At 42.9% G+C, this 21,007-nt stretch overlaps 1 long non-coding RNA gene and 1 other non-coding gene across 3 annotated transcripts in view; one reads left to right on the forward strand and one right to left on the reverse strand.

The window, feature by feature from the left end:
- LOC109498561 overlaps positions 1 to 21,007 on the reverse strand; it is a 54,477-nt gene that overhangs the window by 21,705 nt on the left and 11,765 nt on the right. The gene's annotated exons all lie outside the window — the stretch shown is intronic.
- On the forward strand, positions 7,619 to 7,721 carry LOC111559930. The gene has a single exon (XR_002741398.1). It is a non-coding gene; the product is annotated as a U6 spliceosomal RNA (small nuclear RNA).

Consider the following 21,007-nt stretch of genomic DNA (forward strand, 5'->3'; position numbering starts at 1 on the left):
TTTTTTCCTTCCCCTCCCCCATGGGTTCCTGTTAAGTTTCTCAGGGTCCACATAAGAGTGAAACCATATGGTATCTGTCTTTCTCTGTATGGCTTATTTCACTTAGCATCACACTCTCCAGTTCCATCCACGTTGCTACAAAAGGCCATATTTCATTTTTTCTCATTGCCACGTAATATTCCATTGTGTATATAAACCACAATTTCTTTATCCATTCATCAGTTGATGGACATTTAGGCTCTTTCCATAATTTGGCTATTGTTGAGAGTGCTGCTATGAACATTGGGGTACAAGTGGCCCTATGCATCAGTACTCCTGTATCCCTTGGATAAATTCCTAGCAGTGCTATTGCTGGGTCGTAGGGTAGGTCTATTTTTAATTTTCTGAGGAACCTCCACACTGCTTTCCAGAGCGGCTGCACCAATTTGCATTCCCACCAACAGTGCAAGAGGGTTCCCGTTTCTCCACATCCTCTCCAGCATCTATAGTCTGCTGATTTGTTCATTTTGGCCACTCTGACTGGCGTGAGGTGATACCTGAGTGTGGTTTTGATTTGTATTTCCCTGATAAGGAGCGACGCTGAACATCTTTTCATGTGCCTGTTGGCCATCCGGATGTCTTCTTTAGAGAAGTGTCTATTCATGTTTTCTGCCCATTTCTTCACTGGGTTATTTGTTTTTCGGGTGTGGAGTTTGGTGAGCTCTTTATAGATTTTGGATACTAGCCCTTTGTCCGATATGTCATTTGCGAATATCTTTTCCCATTCCGTTGGTTGCCTTTTAGTTTTGTTGGTTGTTTCCTTTGCTGTGCAGAAGCTTTTTATCTTCATAAGGTCCCAGTAATTCACTTTTGCTTTTAATTCCCTTGCCTTTGGGGATGTGTCGAGTAAGAGATTGCTACGGCTGAGGTCAGAGAGGTCTTTTCCTGCTTTCTCCTCTAAGGTTTTGATGGTTTCCTGTCTCACATTTAGGTCCTTTATCCATTTTGAGTTTATTTTTGTGAATGGTGTGAGAAAGTGGTCTAGTTTCAACCTTCTGCATGTTGCTGTCCAGTTCTCCCAGCACCATTTGTTAAAGAGGCTGTCTTTTTTCCATTGGATGTTCTTTCCTGCTTTGTCAAAGATGAGTTGGCCATACGTTTGTGGGTCTAGTTCTGGGGTTTCTATTCTATTCCATTGGTCTATGTGTCTGTTTCTGTGCCAAAAAAAATTTTTTTTTAAGTATTAAATAAATAAGAAAAAGTGAGGCCTAGAGAGGGTAAGTATATTATCCAAGTAAATGAACCCAGATTTGAACTGAGAGTCCACACGTTTACCTACTGCACTCCTAAGAGCCTTACTAAATGCAATGGCTCACCTCAGTACCCTACTGGGGGATATTTGGATTGTTTCCTATTTTCTCATTACAAACAATGCTGAAGTGAATTGCACATGCCTCTTTCTAGCCACACAGATATGTGTCCTAGGGTAGGTTGTGATGATGAATGTGCTGAGTCAAAGGCCATTACATTTTTAATAATGATCCTGCCAAATCTCCCTAAGAAGGCTTTTCTAATTTACATTCCCATTGGTTGGAGATCCTGTTTCCTCTAAGAAGCACAGGATTTGGAGTCACCATACCTGGGCTTGAAGCCTACCTTTGCAGCTTGACTTTGGACATTTAGCTTTAGTATGCATTGCCAAATAGTTTTCCAAAGGGGTTGTACCGATTTATTCTCCTACCAACAATGTATGAGAGTTCTAGTTGCTTCACATTCTAATCAACACTTGATATTGTCAGCCTTTTACATTTTAGCTGTTCTGGTGGCACTATGCTTATGTAATCCTTGAGAGGTTGATGTGTGTGTGAATACTGTTTGTTAGTGACTGACTTCATCGATATTCCCCTCTCTAGCTAGCTTCTAGCTAGGGGGGGGGGGCACTGTGACATAGTTCTGGCCAATGAGACAGAAGAGAATGACCACTGGATAAAACTTCTGGGAATACGTTGACTTTCCAAGAAGAGACTCAGGTTGCTCATTCTTCCTTTACTTTTCTTTCTACTTCTACCTGGAACATGGAATGATGTCATCTATGGAACAACATATTCCATGAGGCCACAACATGAGGAAAAGGCCAACAGACTCACAGAGACACTGGATATGACATCATTAAGCCAGTGAAAGAACACGAGCAGTTCCCTGTGTCAAGACTTCCTGTGAGACAAAGTCCCCTAATCTACTCTTGGCTGGGTTTTCTATTACTTGCAACCAAGAGCATTCTTTGGCAATACTTCATCATCTCCACTCTGCAACTGAGGAAAGAGAGGCTCAGACAGTTAAATTGAAGCAACAGTGTTCAAGGAGCACTAGGGAGTGGAGAAGGTTCTAAGATGCATGGCGTTGATAGGAAATTAGAGGCCTCTGCTTGAGTGGGCTCTAGGGGAAGTCTCAGGAGGCTCAGGAGGGGAGACAAGGCCACCATAATGACCTCTGTGAAGATTAGGATATCTCTCTGGACAAATTTTACAAAGAATCATTCCATCAAGTAAAGTCAACCTCAAATCAGGGCCCCTTATTTACCCTTGTACAGAGTCCCTGAAAGGAAACATTCTGGGAAGGTCAAGAAGTATGCTTTCTATAGAAGAAGAGGTTCAGAGGCCACAGAGGAAACATCTAAGATGGGACCTTAGTGGCAGGGACCAAGGATGGGGAAGCCTGAAGCAGCAAGGAGTGATGGGGTGGCTGAGTGCAGGAGGGTTACAGGCAGAGCAGGGGTGGGCCCAGGGTGGGAATCAAAGGTAGATCCTGATGGGATGAGAGTTTTCATGGAAGAGTCTGGCACCAATATCTTCACTGTGCCCCAACTCCCTTTGGTCATAGCACCTGCTGACGGCCCCTGAGAAACCCTGGCGTGATGTCAGAGAAGTGGTGAAGGTTTCATAAGATTTGTGATGGGGCAGCTGGACCTTGAGCTGGTCATAGGCCATCTCTTCGGGCAGTGTGTCCCTACACCCAAAACATGATTGTGCTTACCTCCCCATGTTGGGGCTGTTTTGGTCCCCCAAGTTAGTTCCCTGAACAGGGATTATAATTAATATCCTTTCTACCTCTAGGGATGAGTACTGGATTGGGAATAAGAAAACCTAGGCCTAACCTGACTTGTTCATTAATTTGCTGTGTGACCTTGGACAAATCAGTCAGCCTCTCTGTGCATCAGTCTCATTATGTCTAAAATAGAGCATGGACTTGATTTTTTTAATCCTATCATTTTACTTATTTCTTTATTAAAAAAATTTATTTATTCTGAAAGAGAGAGAGAGAGTGAAAGTGAGTACAGGGGAGGGACAGAGAAAGAGGGAGAGAGAGAATCCTAAGCAGGCTCTACACTTGGCACAGAGCCTGACACAGGATTCAATTTCACAACTGTGAGGTCAGGACCTAAGCTGAAATCAAGAGTAGGACACTTAACTAGCTGAGTCACCCAGGCACCCCTGGACTTGATCTTTGAGGCCCTTATAAATCTACTACCTATGATTCGCTGCCTCGTCTTCTCTCTAACCCACCTGGTATGCATAATTACATTACATGAGTGCACCACATGTTATTATTCTGTTGACGAACCTTCAGTCTGCTTCTTTTTTTTGTTTTTTAAATGTTTATTTATTTATTCTGAGAGAGAGAGAGAAAGAAATCAGGGAAGGGGCAGAGAGAGTGAAGAGAGGGAATCCCAAGCAGGCTCTGTGCTATCAGTGCCGAGCCCAACACGGGGGTCTATCTCAGGAACCATGAGATGTGACCTGAGCCGAAACCAAGAGTCAGATGCTTAACCAACTGACCACCCAGGCATCCCACTTCAGGCTGCCTCTAATAGTTCACATTCACAAACAAGGATGCTATAAACAGTATTGTACATGTCTTCTTGTGCACATGTGTGATATTTTCTCAGGTATAGACTTGGGAATAGAATTGGTGGGTCAAAGGGCACGCACAACTTCACCTTTGCAAGTTATTGCCGAACAGCTCCCCAGAGAGGTTATAGCTATTTACTCCTCCCCTACTAGCAAAGCATGAGAAGTCCTGGTACTCCTCATCCTTGTCAACATCTGGTACTGGCAGTCTTGTTAAGTTGCGATTGTGATATACAGTTAAGTAAATGAAACACACCTAAGTGGCCAGCTTCATGCATTTTTACTTTTGTTCAACCCATGTAACCTCTACCCAGACTATTTCCAGACCACTAAATGGCTCCTTCATGTCCCTTCCCAGTTGAGAGTCCTCAATCCCTCTGCCAAACTAACAACTATTCTTTTTTTTTTTTTTAATTTTTAAGTTTATTTATTTACTTTGAGAGAGAGAGAGAAAGAGTGTGCTGGGGAGGGGCCAAGAGAGGAAGAGAGAGAGAGACAATCCTAAGCAGTCTCCACACTGCCAGTGTGGAACCTGATGCAGAGCCCGAACTCACGAACCACGAGATCATGACCTGAGCTGAAATCCAGAGTCGGACGCTTAACCGACTGAGCCACCCAGGTGCCCCAAGTAACAACTATTCTAATTTCTATAAACATAAATTAGTTTTGCCTGTTCTTGAACTTCATACAAGTGGACTTATACAGCACATGCTCTTTTTTACTTGGCTTCTTTCATTAAACTTAGTATCTGAGATTCATCCATGTTAAAAAAAAAAGAGAGAAATTTATTTTGAGGAATTGGCTCACATGATTATGGAGACTAAGAAGATCTCATGATCTTCAACCTGGAGACCCAGGAAAGCTGAAGGTGTAATTCAGTTCAAGGGCAGAAGATCAATGTCCCAGCTCAACAAGAAGTCAGGAAGGGAACAAATCCTCCCTTCCTCTGTCTTTTGTTCTATTTAGGCCCTCAGTGGATTAGATGGTGCCCACCCACATTGGGGAGGACCATCTACCTTATTGAGTCTGCTGATTCAAATCCTAATCCCATCCAGAAAAACACAGAGGCACCCAGAAATAATGTTTAATTTGGACACCCTGCGGCTCAATCAAGTTGACATATAAAATTAACTATCACAAAGGGTGAGGGTGGCAGGTACTCTTTGCCAACCAGAGCAGCCTCAGGAGGGGGATCTGATGGTGGGTCTGCCCCTTCCTTTTTGACTCCTATGGCGCCTAGGAGAGGCTCTGCACTCAATAGAAGCTCAAGAAACTTGATAAAGTGACTAATTTCATGGGGGACATCCCCCAAATAATAATTCAAAATTGAGCACCTACATATGTGGGGCACTATAGGACACTTTTTTATCCATGACATCATCTTTCCCTCTTGAACTCTGTTAGGACCATGCTATTGTCCACTTTTACAAAGGTAGAAGCTGAGACCCACAGAGGCCCTACTAGGCTCTGCCTTAGGTCCTGGACAAATGAAGTACAGTCGGTTGGGCAGTGGCTCCTCAAAAGATATACTCACATCCCAACTCCAGAACCTGTGATTGTGACCTTATTTGGGAAAAGGGCCTTTGCGGGTGCAATTCAGTTAAGGATCTCAAGGTGAGCTTAAATCCTAAATCCAATGACAAGCTCTCTCAGAAGAGAAGAGAAGAGAAGAGAAGAGAAGAGAAGAGAAGAGAAGAGGGAAGAGACAGAGGGAGAAGAGGAGGCCACACAAAGATGGAGACAGAGATTGGAGGGATGTGGCCATAAACCAGTGAACTCCCAGAGCCAGCAGAAGCTGGAAGAGGCAAGAAAGGATTCTCCCCTAGAGGCTTTGGGGGAAATGTGGCCCTGCTGACACCTTGATTTGGGACTCTGGTCTCCATAATTCTGAGAGAATAAATTTCAGTTGTTTTAGGCCACCAGTCCATGATAAATTGGCAGAGCAGCGGCAGGAAAGGAACACATGAGGGGTGGTGGGGAAGGCAAAGGAGAGGAAGGAGAGTCAGCCACCCCTGCTGAAGCGCATGGTTCCCAGTCTCCTGGCCGCTTTATGACCCAGTTTCCTCCCCTCTGCCCCCAGTTCATTTCACTGAAGCCTCAATGGTCTCCTCATTGATCCTGGGATATGCCAGGCACAGTTTCACCCAAGGTCCTGGTGCTTGCTGTTGCCTTTGCCTAAAATGTCTTCCTCTAGGGGTGCCTGGGAGGCTCAGTAGGTTAAGCGTCCAACTTCAGCTTAGGTCATGATCTCGTGGTTCACGAGTTCAGGCCCCGTGTCGGGCTCTGTGTTGACAGCTCTGAGCCTGGAGCCTGTTTTGGATTCTGTGTCTCCCTCTCTCTCTGCTCCTCCCACAATCATGCTCTGTCTCTCTCTGTCTCCCTCTCTCTCAAAAATAAATAAACATTGGGAATGCAAACTGGTACAGCCACTCTGGAAAACAGTACAGAGGTTCCTCAAAAAACTAAAAATAGAACTACCCTATGACCCAGCAATTGCACTACTAGGCATTTATCCACGGGATACAGGTGTGCTGTTTTGAAGGGACACAGGCACCCCCATGTTTATATCAGCACTATCAACAATAGCCAAAATATCGAAAGAGCCCAAATGTCCATCGATAGATGAATGGATAAAGAAGATGTGGTATATCTATACAATGGAGTATTACTCGGCAATTAAAAAGCATGAAATCTTGCCATTTGCAACTATGTGGATGGAACTGGAGGGTATTATGCTAAGTGAAATGAGTCAGTCAGAGAAAGACAAAAATCAGATGACTTCACTCATATGAGGACTTTAAGAGACAAAACAGATGAACATAAGGGAAGGGAAACAAAAATAATATAAAAACAGGGAGGGGGGCAAAACAGAAGAGACTCATAAATATGGAGAACAAACTGAGGGTTGCTGGAGAGGGTGTGGGAGGGGGGATGGGCTAAATGGGTAAGGGGCACTGGGGAATCTACTCCTGAAATCATTGTTGCACTATATACTAACTAATTTGGATGTAAATTTTTAAATGGAACAATGGAATATTAGTCATAAAAAGAATGAAATCTTGTCATTTGCAACAACATGGATGGATCCAGAGGGTATAAGGCTAAGCAAAATAAGAGAAAGACAAATACCATATGATTTCACTCATATGTGAAATAAAAAAAAAACAACAAGCAAAGGGGAAAAAAAGAGACAAACCAAGAAACAGATTCTTAACTAAGAGAACTTTTTATATAGGTAACTCTGATAGAGGGGAAATGGGTAGGGGAAAGGGTTAAATAGGTAATAAGGATAAAGGAGTGCACTTGTGATGAACAATGGGTAATTAAAATAAAAACTTAAAAAATATATTTACTATCTTCTAGCAATTCTAAAAAAAATAAAAATAAAATTAAAAATAAATAAACATTTTTTAAAATCTAGGGATAAATAAATAAATAAGTAAATAAAATGTCCCCTAGACACTGAGTTTTCTGCTCGAGAGGCCTCCCTGACCTCCTTTCTAGAGTATCTCCCACCTCCCAAGTCACCCCATCCCTCTGATTTTTCTTCATGACACTTACCACCACTTGATGTGACTTTTGTCCATGAAATATGTGTTTATGGATATAATACCCCCTCCAACTAGGACATGAGCTCCTCTAGGACAGGGCTTTGTTCATTGCTTGATCCCCAGCCTCTAGCATAGTTCCTGGCCCATAGTAGGTGTTCAATAAATATTTGAATGAATGACTCGCACCTGCAGCACTTATACTAAAGTTGTAATGATGCGCAGAGGACTAGCATGGCCCCTGCACAAGGATGACACACAAATTTGTAAAATGTTCCATATTCTGAAAAAAAAATTTTTAATGTTTACTTATTTTTGAGAGAGAGAGACAGAGTGTGAGCGAGGAGGGGCAGAGAGAAAGAGGGAGACACATAATCTGAAGCAGCCTCCAGGCTCTAAGCTGTAAGCACAGAGTCTGACCCGGGGCTCGGGCTCACGGACCACAAGATCATGACCTGAGCCCAAGTCAGACACTTAACAGACCAAGCCACCCAGGTGCCCTGTGAAGTGTTTCATATTTTGTATGTTAACTAACTGGAATTAAAATAAAAACTTAAGGGGCGCCTGGATGGCTCAGTCGGTTAAGTATCGACTCTTGATTTCAGCTCAGGTCATGATCTCACGGTTGTGAGATCAGGTTCTATACTAAGTGTGGAGCCTGCTTAAGATTCATTCTCTCTCTCTCTCTCTCTCTCTCTCTCTCACCCCGCCCCTCCCCCCTCAAAAATAAAATAAAATAAAACAAAAACTTAACAAAGAATAAACTAGTTGACTAAAACAAATTTTTTGAATGAATCAACAAATTATCTACTAATAGCAATAGGGATGATGAGGACGGCCCAGATGTGGAGCTGTCCTCCAAGCTGAGGAGGCAACTGTGTGTGGGAAGCTGTTGGCCCTAATAGGGCCCCTGGCTCTCAGCCAAGTGTGATTATGAACCTCAGAAAAGCCTTTCTCTACGCCTCTCCACCTGGTGTGCCTTGTCTTTCCAGCTGGTCACAGTCCCCAAGGGTTCATTTGATTCAAACATTCCTGGGAAGGTCTGAAAGCGTTCTTTGTTTCTACATTTTCTCATTTTTTCCAGGCATCATGCATGGACAGACACCTTTCAGCAAACACACACACTCATGCACATGTATACACACAATCTAACACATAGGCTTGGCCAAATCCCACATTCTTGTGGACTTTCATGGTTCCAACTAACACATCTGATACTAGTTGTGCACAGCTGTGGACACACACTCAGCCCCAGTCATTCTCTCTCCCATCCCCCATACTCACACACACAGCCACAGCCCTACATGGGTCCTCAGGTGCACAGACAGGACTCCGCCCAAGTTCCCATCTCAATAAGTACTCACACTGACACACACACACACACACACACACACACACACACACACACACACACTCAGCTCCTCTGGGCATGTGCACATAGACCCACTTGTGCACACATCTTTGAACATACTTCCAGGCTTCCTCACACACACAAACAGGCGGTGGCCTGACAGGGTGACTCACACTCATCAGAGCTTAGCATGATGATCTGTCCCAACAATAGCGAGAGCTACTGAGCACTGGCCATGTGCCAGTTACTCTGCACTTTGGGATCTTGTCTCATTCAATCCTCATAGCAATCACATGAAATAGGTGCTACTATTAGTCCCATTTGACAGATGAGGAAACTGAGACTTAGAGCCATAAGTGTACTGGGATTCTAACACAGGCATCTGACTCCAGAGCTATTTGGTGTGGAGGAGAATATTTTTCAAAAATGATCACATCAATATCTCCTATCCCTCCTGCTCTTCCAGAGCTTTGCCACTCCTCAGTCGGTTGAGCGTCTGACTTCAGCTCAGGTCATGATCTCACGGTTTGTGGGTTTGAGCCCTGCATTGGGCTCTGTGCTGACAGCTCAGAGCCCGTAGCCTGCTTCAGATTCTCTGTCTCCCTCTCTCCCTGTCCCTTCCCCACTCAAGCTGTCTCTCTCTTTCTCTCAAAAATAAAATAAACATTAAAAAAAAAAAGAACCTTGCCACTCTCCAATCAAATGGTAGAGTCTATGGCCCTTTCTCTAGAACTTGGGTGGATCTTTGTGATTGCTTCAAATAACAGTATGGTGGAAGTGATGCCAATATAAATTCCAAGGCTAGATCATAAAAGGTGATACAAACAAGACATGGAAACACCTGAGTGTCCATAGATGGATGAATGGATAAAGAAACAATATGCCACTTTCCCCCACATAATGGAATATTATTCAGCCATAAAAAGAAGGAAATCCTGCCGCTTGGGACAACATGGATAGACTTGAGGGCATTATAAGTGAAATAGGTCAGATAGAGAAAGGCAAATACTGCATGTCTTACTTGTATGTGGAATCTCAAAAAGCCAAACTCATAGAAAATGAGTAGAATGGTGGTTGCCAGGGGCTGGGGTTGGGGAAATGGGGAAATGTTGGTCAAAGGGTACAAACTTCCAGTTAGAAGATGAACTAAGTTCTGGGATCTAATGTACAAGATGGTGACTATAGTTATCAATACTGTATTGTATACTTGAAAGCTCTTAAGAGAGTAGGTCTTAAAGGTTCTCATCACCACCATTACCACTATAGCAAAAAAACTGATAATTACATGAGGTGAACAGTAACCACATAGTTAACTAACCTTATTATTGTGGTCATCATTTCATAATATATATGTATATCAAATCATCACATTGTATACTTTGAATATTTTTAAAGTTTATTTATTATTTAATTTTAGTAAGTAATCTCTACACCCAACATAGGGCTCAAACTCACAACTCTAAGATTTAGAGTCACATGCTCCTCCAAATGAGCCAGCCAGGCACCCCCACATTATACTTTAAACTTAAACAATGTTCTATGTCAATTTTATCTACATAAATCTAGAAAAAAAAAGTTTCTAAAGAATAGTTGGGGCACCTGGGTGGCTCAATCAGTTAAGCATCCAACTCTTGATTTCAGCTCAGGTCATGGTCTCGCGGTTCCTGAGACTGAGCCCTGTGTTGGGCTCCACACGGGAAGCATAGAGCCTGCTTTGGATTCTCTCTCACCCTCTCTCTCTGTCCCTCCTCTGCTCGCTCACATGCTCTCTTCTCTCAAAATAAACTTAAAAAAAAAAAAGAATAGTTAAAAAAATAAAAGGTGACACAACTTTCACCTGTCTCTCTCTGGGGACATTTGCCCTTGGAATCCAGCTACCATGCTAGGAGGAAGCCCAGGACACACGGAGAGGTCATGTGCAGGTTTCATCCTGACAGGCAGCATCAACTGACAGCCATGTGTGTGAGGAAGCTTTCAAAATGGCACCAGTCCAGCCACTGTCTTAACTGCAACTACACAAGAGATCAAGAGCAAGAACTGCCCAGCTTAGTTCAACCAACCCCTAAAACCAAAAGATAATAGTAAATGATCATTGTTTTATGCTACTAAGCAGGATGATTGGTTACACAGCGATAGATAACGGGATGCCAGGGCAGAGAATTATCCACATTTACCCTCACACCACCATAGGGAAGTGATGCCAAGCTCTTTGTCCTCCCCCTGGATCCTCCTCTTCTACCCCCAAGATCCAGGATCTCAGAGCACAGTCCTCATCATCTGATCCTCATACCACATGACCACTAGCACATCAAACTCCCTGTCTTTGTGAACTATTCAAGCCCCAGGCACTTGTTCACGGCTGACTCTGTGATGCTTCAGGTAACCGCTCATCCCCGTTTCCCTTTCTGTCAAATGTGTAACAATTCCAGGCCTGCCCACCTCAAAAGGAAGCTACAAGGGGGCAACTGGGTGGCTCAGTCAGTTGAGCGTCTGACTTCAGCTCAAGTCATTATCTCACAGTTTGTGAGTTCAAGCCCCCCACATCAGGTTCCACTGCTGTTAGTGCAGAGCCTGCTTCAGATCACCATCCCTCTCTCTCTGCCCCTCCCCTTCTTGTACTCTCTCAGAAATAAATAAAACATAAAAAAGGAAAAAAAAAGAAAGAAAAAAACTACAAGGATCCATCCTGTAAGCTTGAGTTTATATATATATTTAAAGTTTATTTATTTATTTTGAGAGAGAGAGAGCACACACGTGTGCATGTGAGCAGGGGAGGGGCAGAGGGAGAGGGAGGGAGAGAATCCCAAGTAGGCTCCACACAGCACAGAGCCTAACACAGGGCTCACACCCACAAACCACAAGATCATGACCTGAGCTGAAACCAAGAATCAGATGCCCAACCAACTGAGCTATCCAGGTGTCCCAGGGGTTATAAATTTTTTAAATAAATATTTTATTAAGTAATCTCTATATCCAATGTGGGAGTCAAACTCACAACCTTTAGATCAAGAGTTGCATGCTCTAGGGCCACCTGGGTGGCTCAATTGGTTGAGCATCTGACTCTTGATTTTGGCTCAGGTCATGATCTCATGGTTGTGAGTTGGAACCCTGTGTAGGTATTTGAGCTTGGTATTCTCTTTCCCTCTCTCTCCCTCCCCTGCTTGTGCATGCTCTGTCTCTCTCAAAAATAAATAAATAAACATTAAAAAAAGAGAGAGGGTTGTATGCTCTACAGACTAAGCCAGCCAGGTGCTCCTAAGGAGTTACTATTAATGCTTACATTTTAGGATCCTGGTTGGCAACTAGAAGATAGGTAAATCATAACCAAGACAAGAATTCAGGAAGTCCTGAAATGTGGGGACATCTAGCATAGTGGCAAACAAGTCAGTGGTTACTATGCAAATAAGAATGTCAACCAATGCTCATTGGGATGATTCTGGACCATTGAGAAAAGTAAGTCAGAGATCAGATTAGCAGAACAACTGAAGAGGGCAGGAATGGAATGTATGTTGGCCTGGAGAACTTATACCCCATCTAAAGAGGGCACCACCTGGCTTGCCCACCCATTGCTGTACAACAACATACACTCAGTTGCCAGATCTGATCATTTTTTCAAGAGAACCTAGAAATGTGGATATTCATTTCAACTCCTCCAATTAAAAAAATATTGGCAACTGGAGTGCCTGGGTGTCTCATTCGGTTGAGCGTCCGCCTTAGGCTCAGGTCATGATCTCGCAGTTTGTGGGTTCAAGGCCCAAATCGTCTCCCTCTCTCTCTGCCCCTACCCACCCCCTCTCAAAAATAAAAATAAAAAAATTTTTTTAATTGGCAACTAATTCATACTTAATACTTTTTTGGGGGCAACTAATTCAAAATATCAGAAACATCATCTACTCGGCAAATACCCCAAGGGCTACCATTCCAGTCCAAAAACCTTAACCAGGTAGCTGGACCAGGCCTGAAGCTGGAGGCTGGGATGTGGAGAAACCCACGATTTGGTGGCTGCCCTGGAGGAGTCAAGGCCTTCTGAACGTTCAGTCCTCTGTGAAGAATTTAGGGGCAATACAACACACTTTACAAAGCTGTCTGCCAAAAACAAAACGAAACAGCGTGGTCTCTAAGGGCACACTACTGGGAAGTTCTTGGGCAGAATGGCACAGTAGATAAAGGAGGCACCAGTGTCCTTAGATGAGTTGGGAGGGTGACACTATGTTGTTGAACCTGTCATCATCCCCCTTAATGCCAGAAGGAGAGAGAGGAAAGGTGTATATGTGTAAGAAGCAGAAATGACTGCAGCCAAAGCAGTAGAGCCATGGGACCATGAGCCTCCACCTCAGAACGAGGTGTAGCTGGGTTCAGATCCTGATTCTGCAGCTTGTAAGCTGGGTTTTCCTGACCCTCAGTTTCCTTATCTATAGAATGCAGTTAATAATGATTTTTATCCCATAGGATCATTGAGGGGGTTAAACAGGATAATCTACATAGAGGGTTTGAAAGAGGTCATGATATTAGCTGCTATTTGCCCCCCACTCTTTTACTCTGCCATGACTTTGCAAATGTCCCCACATCAGGGCAGGTCTCTCCGCTTTCCCTGCCTGGCTATTTCTAGACCCAGGTGGGTGCCTTTTCCTCTGAGAAACATCCACAGCCTCCAGGCTGTGCATCATCCCTTCCCTCCATTCTGCTCAGATGCGCCCTGGCATTGATGGTCTATGCGGCAGTTCTTGGTGAGTCTTTCTCCCCCAGGGCTAGGAAGTTCCTTGAGGGCAGGAGCCAGGCCTGAGTCATCTGTGTTCTCCAGTAGCCTGCCCTGAAGTGGGTAGCCAACAAAGTTTCCCGAATGAAGAAAAGGGAAGAGGAAGCACAGGGTGTTAACAAACAGCTGACAGATCACTGGCTAAACCTTGGGTCCCAGGGCTCTGGCAGTTAAAGCACAGATCAATCCTTATCTAACATCTAATTGCATGTGTATCTGAATATATGTGAGCATGTGACATTGTGTGAATATGTGTGTGTCTGTGTGTGATGGTGGGGAAAGTGTGTATGTGTGAATGAGTATGTGTGTGAGAGTTTATATGACTGCATTCATGTGTAGACACTCACATGTTCACTAAGTTGGAGCCCCAGGGGAAAGGGTCTTTGAACTGTTCCTCTTTGTGTCTTCCTAGCATCCAGCATCTCCACATCTCCAGTGTGTGGCTGGGTAGAAGGAAGAACAAGATGGGAAAACAGAAGAGCACAGCGTTTACCAGCAGGGGCCCAAGAGTCAGATGTCATCAGTGCTTCCTAACTTTGGGCCAATTGACCACTATAAGCCTCAGTGGTTTTCATCTGTAAAATAGGTATCATTGCAGCATCTAACATAGAGTGGAGCATAGGAAGCATTTAAAAAATGTCAACTAGTATCATTATGGTGAATGTCACTATCAACAGAGTGGATGCTTCCATGGACTAAAAGCCCTCAGAACAAGTCAACAGGCAATGAACCATACCCATCACAATTCTGAGCCTTAGTTTCTTCTACAAGAGGGAGCAATAAACCGTATAGAAGATAGCAGGACTGCAGTAGGCAGAAGCCAAACCTAGGAGTGGGGTGCCCTCTCCTGGAAGTATGGAGTAAAGGTTGGCTACTGCAGATAGAGGCTGACCTCAGGCAGATGCTGTCAGGAATGCCAGCTAGCAGAGCCAGCAGAGGGGTAGCCAGGTCGGGAGGGGATTTTTGCAGCTGGCTAGCAGGAGCTGCCTTCCCCTTCTCACCCCCAGCCCCCACTTTGTCTGACCTCCTCCTCCCTCAGATCTCACTTTAGGACAGCTTTCCTGACCCTTGGCCAGACTGGGCCAGGCACCCCTGTTACAAGTTCTCAGAGCAAACTGTGCCCATTTTGCATTCCTCTGTGCAATTATTTAGACAATGTCTATCTCTCTAGGAGGGAAAGACTCAGCTTGACTCAGAAAGACTCCCTCTCTAGGAATGAAAGACTCAGAAATGAAAGGGAGTGGCAGCATCCCAGACCACTGGATTACTAGGACCCCTGGATGAGGCTCTCAGTAAACGCTGGAATGAAAGCATCATGGAAGCCCAGATTCTAGTGCACGAGAGTCAAGAAAACATTTTTTGATGCAAGAAAACATCAAGGGGGAAGGCTCCAGTTTCAGCTAGGGACATTAGAGACTGGGATTTGCAGAGCTCCTGATCGCCACCCCAAGGATAGCCAGGTCTGTGGGCTGAAGCCAAGAGACACCACATCTGAGAGCATTAATTCATTCCATAAATATTGAGTGCCTTCTGTGTGCCAGGCACTGAGCAAGACATTGGGAATACAGCACTGGGCAAAAACAAATATATTCCTGACACTCCTGGAAATAGTGGGACAGTCAGACACATAACCAGAGGATTTCAACATAATGATATATAGTTGCACACACCCTTAATTTGAGTCTGAGGGCTCCTCCAAGGGGAGAAGCCTGTTTATGGGTGGGTGCAGCCAGCTCCTGGGACTCTCATAGGCCACCTCACCACCCCTGACACAGCATTGTAGCATGAGAATGATTGAGGTGGGGGGTGCTGGGGGAGCCCTATTCCCAGCTCTTCAAGAAATACCCCAGCTCTGTACTCAACGCCAAGCAGTGACGTCAATGCAGACCCAAGGGACATTTACAAATCTGAGAGGGCCTAAAAGGAGTTAGGGAGGTGGGGAGATACCAGGATAGGGTGGAGCAGTGGGAGGGGTCTTCCCAGAACTGCATTATTCTGTCTCCTCCCGTCCCCACCAATCCCCCTCCCCCGGCCCCCCGCAGCCTCCAAATGAATTCAGAGTCTAAGTGCTGGACTCTGGAATGAGGGCAATCGAGAGGGCCCCTCAACCAATGGGCCGTCTCCTTTCCTCTCCACCACTCTCTGCCCTCCAAGCTGGAGATCTAAGTGTCTACAAAAGCAAACACTCAAAGGGCAGGTTCAAAGGGCAGGCAATGTGGCTGGCCACAGGGACTGGCCTGTCTCTGCCTATTATTTAGGGTGCCCCACAGCCTCCCCAGAGCCCTAGGCTGGCGCCTGGGCTGAGAGAAGGCCTGTCTGGCAATTATTTGCCCACTGTGGCCTTGAGTGGAATGGGCATCTGTGGGGGACCCTCCGAGCAGCGCTGTTAGTTGTTTGTATATTCAGCCTGATTTTTTTTTTAACATATGTAGGCAAATACTTGTGGGTTTTTTTTCTCATTTAAACAAATAATGACATACTAGACACACTGTTCTGCATGTTGCTTTGTTTTTTCTTCACTTAACGTGTTATCCTGAAGATTGACCATTCTGTATCAATAGATAAACACCTCCCCCGCCCTTTTTTTAAGTATGCTTCACAACACAGTGTGGGGCTTGAACTCAAGACCCTGAGATCAAGACCGGAGCTGAGATCAATGGTCTGGCACTTAACCAACTGAGCCACCCAGATGCCCCCATACCTCCCTTTGAAAAAGCAGCGGCCTCTCAGTAATCCACCATTTGGACTGTCCATTATTTATTTAACAAGTCCGCTAAAGGTCATTTAGACTGTTTCTAATCTTTTGCTCTTACCGTGTGCTTACATCTTTGGGATAAATTTCTAAGAAGTGGAACTGTTTGGTCAAAAGGCAAGTGTGTTTATAATCTTGTTGCCCACGAAAGTTGGGCCAATGTATCACAGTGAAAGCAACATATGAGGGGCCTGCTTCCCCATAACCTCAGCAAAAGATAACCGATAGTTAACACACTTTTTAATTCTTGTCATTCTGATAGTAAATGTAAAAAGAAAATTGATCACACCCTCCCCTCATAAACCATATGGGGAACCTAGTTTCCACTTCCAGGTGGCACTAATAAGGAATCACCCCACCTGATTTTTAAAAATATTTTTCCCCAACTATATGATGATGAGGGGGTCAGTCCATCAAGATGACAAAGCAGTTCTGAATCCAAACGCACAAAACAATAGAGCTGCAAAATATGCAAAACGAAACTGACAGAACTGAAAGGAGAAATAAACAAATCCATAATTACAGTTGGGAGATTTTATTTTATGTTATTTTATTATTTAAAAAAATTTTTTAATGTTTATTTTTGAGAGAGAGACAGAGAGACAGAGCTTGAGCAGGGGATGGGCAGAGAGAGGGAGACACAGAATCTGAAGCAGGCTCCAGGCTCTGAGCTGTCAGCACAGAGCCGGATGCAGGGCTTGAACTTGTGAACTGCAAGACCACGACCTGAGCTAAAGTTGGACGCTTAACCAACTGAGCCACCCAGGCGCAGCAATTGGGAGATTTTTTTTTTTATATGAAATTTATTGTCAAATTGGTTTCCATACAACACCCAGTACTCATCCCAAAAGGTGCCCTCTTCAATACCCATCACCCACCCTCTCCTCCCTCCCACCCCCCATCAACCCTCAGTTTGTTCTCAGTTTTTAACAGTCTCTTATGCTTTGGCTCTCAGCAACTGGGAGATTTTAATATACCTCTTAACAATTGAAGGAACAAGTAGACAGAAAATCAGCAAGGACACAGAAGACCTCAGCAGCATCACCAACCACAATATCTACTTGATGCCTATAGAATACTGCACCTAACAGTAGAACACACATTCATTTCCAGTGCCCAAAGAACACATACCATGATTGACTACATTCTCAGTCATAAAACAAATCTTAACAAATGTAAAATAACTGAAATCCTATAGAATGTGTTCTGATCATGATGCAATCAAACTTAGAAATCAATAACAGAAAGACAACAGGAAGGTATCCAAACATTTAGAAATTAAAGAACAGGCTTGTAAATAGTCCTTATATCAAAGAGGAAGTCTCAAGGTAAATTAAAAAACAAGTAAAAATAGAACTGAATGAAAATAAAAGTATAACATGTTAAAATTTGTGCTAACACACTGCTGAGAGGGAAATTTATAGCACTAAATGCATATACTAGAAAGGAAGAAGTCTCAAATCAATAATCTAAACTCCTACGTCAAGAACATAAAAGAAGAAGAGCGAAATAAATCCGAAGCAAGTAGAAGGAAGGAAATAATAAAGAACAGAAATGAGTTGAAAACAGGAAATAGAGAAGTTCAATGAAACCAAGAGCCAGTTCTTTGAAAAGATTCATAAAATTGACAAACCTTTAGGAAGGCAGACAAAGAAAAAAGAGAGAAAAGACACAAATTACCAATATCAGGAATGAAACAGCGATATCACTACAGACCATACAGACATCAAGAGCATAATAAGGGAATTCTACAAATAACACTATATATGTAAATTCAGCTTCAACAAGATGGCTCACTCCTCAAAAAACACAAACTACCACATTCATTCAATGTAGAATAGGTCATTTGAATAGCCCTATAGCTATTAAGAAAATTAAATTCATAATTTAAAAACTCTCAAGAAAGAACTTTCCAGGACTAGATGGTTTCATTGAAGAATTCTATCAAAGTTTTAAAGAAGAATTCAAATCAATTCTACCCAATCTCTTCCAGAAAATCAAAGACTAGGGAATACTTCCCAATTCATTTTATGTGGACTTCAAGCTGCATTACAAAGCTGTAACCATCGGGGCGCCCCGCGTCGGGCTCTGGGCTGATGGCTCCGAGCCTGGAGCCTGTTTCTGATTCTGTGTCTCCCTCTCTCTCTGCCCCTGCCCCGTTCATGCTCTGTCTCTCTCTGTCTCTCTCTGTCTCAAAAATAAATAAAACGTTAAAAAAAAATTAAAAAAAAAAAAGCTGTAATCATCAAGACAGTATAGTACTGGCACAAGAACAGATACTCAGATAAATGGAACAGAATAGAGAACCTGTAAATGGACCCACAAACATATGGCCAACTAATCTTTGACAAAGCAGGAAAGAATATTCAGTGGAATAGACAGTCTCTTCAGCAAGTGGTGCTGGGAAAACTGGACAGCGACATGCAGAAAAATGAACCTGGACCACTTTCTTACACCACACACAAAAATAAACTCAAAATGGATGAAAGACCTAAATATAAGACAGGAAGCCCAATTCATTTTATGAAACTATATTATCCTGATGCCAAAATTAGACAAAGTCAGCACAAAGAAAAGTACAGCCCAATATCCTTCATGAATATAAATGCAAAATTCCTTTTTTTTTTGGCAAAATCTTAACAAACTATTAGCAAATATAATTCAGCAATAATTGTAAAGAATTGTACACCATGATCAAGTTGGGCTTATTTCAAGGGTACAAAGCTGATTTGATATTTTTATACCAATCAATGTAATTTACCACATTAACAATCTAAAGAAGAAAAACCTCATGATATTAATTAATATCAGAAAAAGCACAAGACAGAACTCATCATCTGTTCAATTTAAAACAAAAAACAAAAAAACAGGGGCACCTGGGTGGCTTAGTTGGTTGAGCATCCATCTTAGGCTCAGGTCATGATCTCGTGGTTCGTGGGTTCAAGTCCCACATTGGGCTGTGTGCTGACAGCTCAGAGCCTGGAGCCTGCTTCTGATTCTGTGTCTCCCTCTCTATCTGCCACTTCCCTTGCTCACACTCCGTCTGTCTGTATCTGTCTCAAAAAAAAAAAAAAAACAAACAAACAGAAATAGGAATACAGTGGAATGTTCTCAACCTGATAAAAATCATCTACAAAAAAACCTATGGCTAACATACTTAATGGGGAAAGACTGAAATGAATACTTTCTGCCTAAAATCAGGACCAAAACAAGGATGTCTGGTCTTACCATTTTTCTTCAACACAGTGCTGGAAGTTGTAGCAGTACAATAAGGCAAGAAAAGGAAATAAAAGGCACACAGACCAGAAAGAAATAATAAAACTGTCCCTATTTGCAGGTGACATGATTGGCTACACAGAAAATTCCAAAGAATCAACAACCACCACCAAAAAACCCCCAAGTTTGTATAATATGTGAGTTCAGCAAGGATAATCTTGTATCCACAAGATATATAAGAAACACACAAAATCAATTGTATTTCTATATATTAGCACTGAACACATGGACACCAAAATTAAAAATGCTATATCATTCAGCAGCAGGAGGAGGAGGAGAGAAGGTAGAAGAAAAAGAAAAACAAGAAAGAAATACTTAGGTATAAATCTAACACCACAGGTACACCTTCCTAATGAAGGAAATCAAAGAAGATCTAAATAAATGAAGAAACATACTGTGTTCATGGACTGGAAGAATCAACATAGTAAAGGTGTAAGTTCTCAAGTCGATATACAGTTTAATGCAATTCCTATCAAAATCTCTGCAAGAAATTTTTAAATATGGACAAGATTATTCTAAAATTTATATGGAAAGACAAAGAAACTAGAATAACTAAAACAAATTTGAAAAAGAAAAGTAAAGTTAGAGGAATCAGTTTAGAGGAATACGATTTCAAAACATATTGTAGAGTTACAGAAATCAAGACTGTAGTACGGGCAGAGGGACAGACACATAGATCAGTGGAACAGAAGAGGGAACTTAGAAATAGATGGAAATAAATGTGCCCAATTTTTGACAAAAGTGCAAAAACAGGGGCGCCTGGGTGGCTCAGTCGGTTAAGCGGCCGACTTCGGCTCAGGTCATGATCTCACAGTTTGTGAGTTCGAGCCCTGCGTTGGGCTCTGTGCTAACAGCTCAGAGCCTGGAGCCTGTTTCAGATTCTGTGTCTCCCTCTCTCTCTGACCCTCTCCCATTCATGCTCTGTCTCTGTCTGTCTCAAAAATAAATAAACATTAGAAAAAAAAATTTTTTTTAAAGTGCAAAAACAATTCAGTGGAGGAAAGGTAACCTGCTCAACAAATAGAACAACCAAAACCCACTGAACACTCAGGGGCAAAGAACACACCCCAAAAAACAAAACTAGGGGTGCCTAGATGGCTCAGTCGGTTAAGTGTCCAACTCTTAATTTCAGCTGAGGTCATGATCTCATGGTTCATGAATTAGAGCCCTGCATTGGGCTCTGTGCTGGTGGCAGAACCTGCTTGGGATTTTTTTTTTTTCCTCTCTCTCTCTCAAAATAAATAAATAAACATTTAAAAAAATCAAACTAAATTGCACACCTTATACCAAATTAGCCCAAATGGATCACAGACTTAATGTAAACATAAAACTTTTAGAAAACATCATAGGAGACTATCTTTGAGATCTTGGGTGATGGCAAAGAGTTCTTAGACTTAACACTGAAAGCATGATCCATAAAAGGAAAAATTGACATAT

This window comes from Felis catus, chromosome A3 (genome assembly GCF_018350175.1).
Source record: "Felis catus isolate Fca126 chromosome A3, F.catus_Fca126_mat1.0, whole genome shotgun sequence".
NCBI classification, from domain to species: domain Eukaryota; kingdom Metazoa; phylum Chordata; class Mammalia; order Carnivora; family Felidae; genus Felis; species Felis catus.